Source organism: Seriola dumerili, unplaced genomic scaffold (genome assembly GCF_002260705.1).
Source record: "Seriola dumerili isolate Sdu_G_001 unplaced genomic scaffold, Sdu_1.0 BDQW01000088.1, whole genome shotgun sequence".
Classification (NCBI taxonomy): domain Eukaryota; kingdom Metazoa; phylum Chordata; class Actinopteri; order Carangiformes; family Carangidae; genus Seriola; species Seriola dumerili.
Genome location: NW_019174343.1, coordinates 6,343,585 through 6,350,945, shown reverse-complemented (window position 1 = coordinate 6,350,945; position 7,361 = coordinate 6,343,585).

Genomic DNA, 7,361 nt, shown 5'->3' with positions numbered 1-7,361 from the left:
ACACCACGTGACGGCCGCCGCGCCAATCAGAGAGCGAGTCGGTTTAAAAGTCTGGATTGATATTTAGTGGCTATTTTAATAACGACTAGAGATTTTTGATAGACCTCACCTCAACTCACTCATAGACATAGTTAATAAGGTGGTAATGTTGATGTTATTTGTAACATAAAGTGACACCAGCAGGCTCTTTAGACTGGTGGAGTTCTGTTAACATCGTTCTCTAATGTTTTTAATTGTGGTCAGTGGAAAAACCACAGGGCAGCACCTACTCCAGCACATTTATGGCTATAAATAATAACATTTTTAATAATTATGGTGTAACAGAGATATGATGATGGACTTACTGTTCTTGACTACTAAAGCCAATAGTTACATTTGTGCACCATCATCTCAGGATGTATCATACTTTACTTGTTGAACCTCTCCCAGCATGCAAAGGATGAAAGAGAGGGACACTCTCTGGTGAATGCTTCACGCTCATTGTTGCGCTTTTGTACTGTGAGGATGCCATTATACCTGGAGTAAACCCTGTGAGCATGAAGGCTCAACATAAAACATTCAGGTTGTGATTTAAATACTTTCATTGTAAAATAATATTGCAGATCATTTAGGCAATGCCTCCCACCCCTTAACTCCATAAAAGAAAGGTTTTCATGTACAGTATGGTCAGAAACAGTTTTTAATTTGTCTCATTTCAAGTTGAAAGTAATTTTCTTGCATGGAGGATTAGGCTTATCTGCACAGATTATCAGTTGTATTTCTTTACCGATTAAACCACAAACAATTTTTCTCGAGGGTTCTCTGAAACATCAGGTCGAATGGGGAAGATACAGACTTGGTGGACACATTGTCCTCTGTTTACTGAAATAAACATGTCCACAGTGTCCCGAGTGATTCAAGACTCTAATAAGACAAAAAAAAAACTTTCATTCACCCAGCATTTGCAAGAGAAACTTTTAATCGCCCCTTTTACCCTCCTGTTTCTGACGGCTGTGTCATGGAATGTGTTGGAGCAAAAACTGCACCTCTTGTGCGCCTCCGCTCTGCCCAGGACAAGGCTCTCTGTGGGAGAGACCAAGCGTGAATCATGTAGGCTCATTAGCTGCTCTCCACGGCTCCAGGTCCTATTGTGAATCCCTCGCTTTTTCTGTTCAGAGTGAATATCCGTGCCTCCACATAAGTCTGCCCTCCGCCCAGTGATTACCTCTGCTTAGCTCATAGCATGCTGCTCTAATTGAGCTTCATCACGGTGGCCTACTGATAACTACAATTCAGTCAAAACAACATTAAGCCCTGCCTCGCTGGTTCTGTAATGAGTTCTTGGGAAAGCTGTGCTCTTTTGTTTTAACTTGCAAGTTATAGTGTGGAGTTCATTTATATTCATAGGTGGGATGACTCCGTGCTGCAACATATGTTCTTTTTTTTTTTTTTTTTTTAAGACAGACCACAATATCAGTGCAGACTGGTTAATTTATTGATACAACGGGGATGAAGAACGTATTAAAGGAGGCATTTACTGAGAACAGCTGGCCCAAAGGCAGGAGAAGTGCACTTGTGGAGCAGATTCTTCCCTCCCTCATCAACTGCACCCTTGAGCAAGACGCTTACATTACTCGCAGACGATTTCACAAGACAAACAGTTAGCCCTCATTCATTATTTATGAGAGGTGAGTAGCTGAGTTTGAACAGCATGACATTAAGGTGGAGAAACAAATCAGGGGTGAGATACGCTGAAAGAATTTCTGTGATGCAAAGGAGGGTGACAGTTATGCCAATCATGTTTGTGCAAAAAGTGTAAAAAAAAAAAAAATCATTGCAGCAGACTCAAAGAAAGTGGGAGTACTTGTCAGATTGTTGTTTACCTACAACATAAAACTGTTCAGACTCCATCTGACTGCACCCGTCGTCTCAAACAGCGTTTTGTGTGAAGCACGTAGCAGCCTTAAATTCCAATAACTCCAGAGGGCTGCTCAATGTCTGACAGTAGAAGATTGAGGTTGTACTGCTTCAAGGCATGAATGTGTAAAACCTGAGTAATGTCTAGTGTTTGGAAAGATCACATATTTAACCTCAGCATCAGCCAATATGCCCATCAAACATCATCATCACAGTGCGACAGGATATACACAGTCCAGTGTCCTAGGAATTAAGTCCATATTGGACGATTTCTCACCTCCCAATTTACATCTAGTGCCACTGAAAGCTTAATGGTAAGACATGTTGTCCGGCTATGTCAAAAATCAAAAGCGTTTATAGTCGTTCCAAATGGCTACACTCAAAGGTGGAGTGGAAAGCCAACTGGCATGAAGTGGGAGGGCGGTTGGCTGGCGCATTAACGTTAAAAAAATGTGTATAACAGTGCACATTATCTGACAGCCACTCCTGACAAACATTCATAGTGTTGTACTTGTTTGTTTAAATGAAAAGTGGCAGAAATAGATGTGTAAAGAATGAAAAAGAGAGAGAGAGAGAGAGATTGGTGGGGGGGTTCAAACCCGCCTTCCTTTCTCACCTCTGTACAGCTGTCCAATCACGGCGTGAAGTGGGTGTGAACGTCAAAATTTCAGTTTCAGAAAGTGACATAAATAGTTGGACACAAAGGTGTGTGTGTGTGTGGGGGGGGGATTTAATGTAAAAATGTGTTAATTTAGACACTGATTGGGATCCCGGGCTTTGCAGAATGTGTAAGGTGTAGGGTCAGGGTCCAGGTAAATGTGTCCCATGATGTGACCTCTGGTTGGTGGGTGTGGTGGCTGTATGCTGATCAGAAAATGAAGCTGTAAGGTAATGACTGGTCTGAATTATCATGACAAACTTGAGAGTTTTCCAAAGAATGAAACCAAGAAGACCCCAAAAGACTTTTACTTATAAAATATACGTTAATCAGAAATCGAGACAAACTCATAGTTTGTCTCCTAGTACTTTCTGTGCTGTGATCATAGTGTATTTAAACTGACAGATTAAACTGGTCATGACTCTGTTGCAGACTTAATTGGCAGCACAAAAATAAATGAAATTTCCACAAAGATCCTATTCAAAGCGTGGGCAGTAAATGACAAGTATGTGGCAATTAAACTTATAATAAATCTGTTCAGCATCTTAAAAACAAGTCCTCTTGCTTCAAGTACTTTAGTTTGTATTGAGCATCCAACATTTGACCTGAATCTCAAAACTCCTCTGCAGTTTCACCAGAAGAGCCCACTGTGTAATTTCAATATGCCACTGAATCATTTATGTGGGCACACAAAAAGATGCTGTGCCACGTACGCGCCTGGTGAGCACAACCACCCTGGAAAGGGAGGAAAGAAATCAGCTTCTCCGAATCTCCGTCTGGGCCATTTCTCTCTGTTTACTTGTTCCTCGAAAACATTCAGAAACTGAGGAGTGGAGATAAGATGGAGAGAGTGAGGAAGAAGTGGCAGAATTGGCTGCTAAAAAGGCAGTGGGACAGCAGATTCAGGACATATCCTCCCTCTCTCTCTCTCGCTCTCTCTCTCTCTCACTGTTTCTGGCACTGATCCATACGCACAGAGGAGAAAAGTGACTTATGATTAATCATCTCTCACAGAATCCTCCAATAACATTCCCCAATCGATACGCCTCGCATGCCAGGGGAGAAAACACAGAGCTTATAAATAAGATTTTAAATGATTTAAAGCCTACTTTTGTGCTTCGATAGCTCGCTTGAATCCCAATTTTTGTTTGACTTTTGTGCAGAATCGCTCCCTTGTGGTCGCTTGCCTCCATGCCTACTAATTACACAGTTTATTTTTTCTTCACAGTGAAGCTGCCTTTGTCATCAAGACTCATCTCTCAGCGTCGTCGTGACGACACCCAGACTGCTGTTGCGTCTGTTCTGGTTCCACTGCGTTACCGCGATTAGACCTACTTGACCTTTCACATGCAGATGATGCCCATGTGAGTCTGCCTATTGTTCTTTTGTTTCTCTGTATCTCATTGCATTTATCAAACATAACAGAGCATTGCCTTTTTTTAGATGTAATTGCTTTTGCCCAGACCTGCTGTCTGCTTTCAAAGAGCGCTTCTGCAATGTTAAACAAATTTGCTCTTCTAACAGGCACATAACAGCCCTCCAACTGCTCTCTCCATACTCTTCACAGTGATGTTTGCTTTTCAACTAAAGCCTTCATAGATTTCCAATAAAAAAAAAAAAAAAGAAACATAAAGTAGAAGCACCTTTCAAACAACTTATGGATAAGTGTGGTGGGTAAGCACATCAAAGAGAAGCTTCTCATTTCACAGTCAAGACTGCCATTCCTAAACCAAAATTTTGACATGACGGCACATGATGATAAATGATGTGGATACATGTCTTTATGAAACTAAATTTGTCCTTTGTGTTGACTCAGACACCCTCTCTCTCTCCTACAGTAAATACCCATGCACACATTCGCTCTGTCTCTCTCATACATAGTCATGCACGCACTCTTTCTCCCACTATTTCTGTTCATCTCTGTCACACACACTCACAGCCTCCCAGCCATCTTCATTTCCATGTGCATGGCTGTGCTGAATGGCTGTAGTCTGTGCCCGGTCTTGTCTGTCTGTCATGTTTGTGTGTGTTTGTATGCGCTGATTGTCCAGTGGTCAAGCCCCAGTGGAGCTGTGTGGGATGTGTGGAAGCGTCTAGGGGGGGATTGGAAAAGAGGGGAGGGCGGTTGAGGACACTGTTTCCTTCAGCAGTGGAATGTCTTCATGCGTGTTCCTGTTTGGAGAGGCTGCTCATGGCTCCCAGAAATTGGCAGGAAACCACATGCTTATAACACTGGGGCCGATAAGGAGGAGGAGGAGGAGGAGGAGGAGGAGGCAAGAGGAGAGGAGAGAGGGGAGAGGAGGGAGGAGGAGAAGAAGTGGGGTTGTGTGGTGGGAAGGGAGGAAGGGAAGGGTGCTTTAGCAAACCTTCAGGAAGGTAGATTATCCCACGAAATGCTGGCAGAGCTTCAGCCTTTGTGCATGTCTGTGTGTGTATGTGCATGTATCTGTGTGTGTGTGTGTGTGTGTGTGTGTGTGTGTGTGGGTGTGTGTGTGTGTGTGTGTGTGTGTGTGTGTGTGTGTGTGTGGGGGGGAGAGAATAAGGTGGCTGGACAAAAAAAGCAGCTCCTTCAGCTCACTCAGCAGTGGAGAGTTTCAATGAATCCGGGGCAGGCTCCACAAAGGGCTGCAGAACAAAAGGCCTGCAAGCTGAGAATGTGCAGCGTAGAGGCACGGCCCAATCTCACGCTTTGTTAACCCTCAAACATAACACTGAATAAAGACTAAGACAATCACGCCTCACTTGTCAATTACCTGCCTGTTGATTACAAATCTGACAGCGCAACACCTCAGACTGTGGGATTTGTGTGTGACTCCTGCTGTATATAGCCTCATGCAGGATTACTGCGCGCTGTATCCTCTCGAAGCTGAACGGTGTGGCGTTATGCATGTGTCTCGTTTCCGAGCACACCGCAGGGCATTTTAAGTGAAGAAACTATTTGTTTTTCAGGTGCAAACGTTATATTTTGAAGAGAAATTATGATCAAGTAAAGAATAAATCGTTTGGAGCAAACAAGCCAGTTCTGTGCGCAATCATCTCTTTCAGCATCTCTGCTGGGTGCGCTCTCAGGTTTTCAAAACAAAGGCAGCAACACCATGCTATAAAAACACTCCATTATAAGTAAAAGCCCTGCATTTAAAACTTATCTTAAGTATAGTATTAGAAACAACATGTACTGGGACTAAAAATACTCACCATGAATAATCCCTATCTGTCATATTATCATCATTGGATCACTGTTATTGGTTTTTAGAACTATTTTTAGATTCTCCGTATAGTGTTAATGTAAATATGTACATAGTATATTATTATTATCTATTAATTATCTCTTTTTTTTTTAATTTTTGTATTTGATATTGACATTTTGCATTTCTTTTCTACTGTTCACTTTGCTCCTGTAACACTGCAGATTTCCCACTGTGGGACTAAGAAAGGACTATGTTACCTTATCTTATATGTTAATGTTAGATAAACTGATCATATGTGTGTTTTATGTGTAAAGTCTTAATCTGAAGAGTAACTAGGCTGTACAAAGTATTTCCCTCTGAAATGTAGTAAAGTATAAAGTATCATAAAAATGAAAGTACCTCAGGTTTGCACGTTAAAAGAGCACTTGAGTAAATGTTAGCCAATCAGAGAACAGAAGTAGTAGAGAAGTGGTTAAATCTGTTCTGTGCTAGTGAGTGAGCAGAGAACAGATCTGTTTGCTTAAATGAAATGATTCTTTACAGCACTATGTCTCATTGCACGCTCACTAAGATGCAAATATAATTCCTTAGAGGTTTTAAGTTGATTCCTTAACTCATTATGATGTTATACTTTATTACAAAGTTTATTACAGTCGATCAAATGAGATAATGAACCTAATCATCATAATAGTCATGCCTAAAGAGACGTAACAAATGAGATTGGATAAAAGGGTCGTCATGGATCGCCAATTTCGTCTTCACAACGCTGCTTTTAAGAAGGTGGAGGGACCAAGAAAAATAGCTAAGAAACACAGTTTAGCCCATTCTTGGATCATGCTTCTCTCAGTGTATGAGCCCTTTGAATACAACTGCATGGGCTGAGCCCTGCATGTCCATCCACAGTCTTCTATAGTAATTCCAAGTGTGCACGCACACACACACACACACACACACACACACACACACACACAATCCAAGGGATTATAAATCACAGGCACTTGGGAAAGGGTTCAGATGACTACGGCTGGTGTTTATGGTTTTCTATGACTGAATCCAGCTGTTTGGAGCCGCACAATGCTCCAAGAGGCGCAGTCAATTTGGCAGATTAGCGTATTGACAGATGGTGCGCCATCCATCCAACAATCAATATGTTTTATTTTAATCCCGTCAAATGTTTACTCAAGAATCTGGACACAGAGCCCCCCTCCTGTCTTCCCAGGCTCCGGCGGCTGTTATACAGTATCTCCGCCCTCCTATTACACATCCTCCTCCATCTTTTCTCTCCTGCTTGGAATGACTTTCTGGCCATCCACGCAAAAGCAACACTCCCTTGCTCAGAAAGTGCAATGGGATATGCTCCCCCTCCTCAAGTAGGGCAGCCAAATTGAGCAATCAGACAAGACATCCATCACTATCCTGTGGGGTGGAGTAAATGACCTTGATGCAGTCTTCACACTCAATTTCAGATACCCTTGGGCTCCATTATGGGAAGATTTAAGCAGCGAGAGCATGGCCGGCCTTCACATTTGATTCTTACGATACTAGATGTGATAAGTGTGTGATGCTGCTCAGAGAAAGAGAGTAATATGGGAGGTACAGAGGGAGGGGGGGAGATAGAG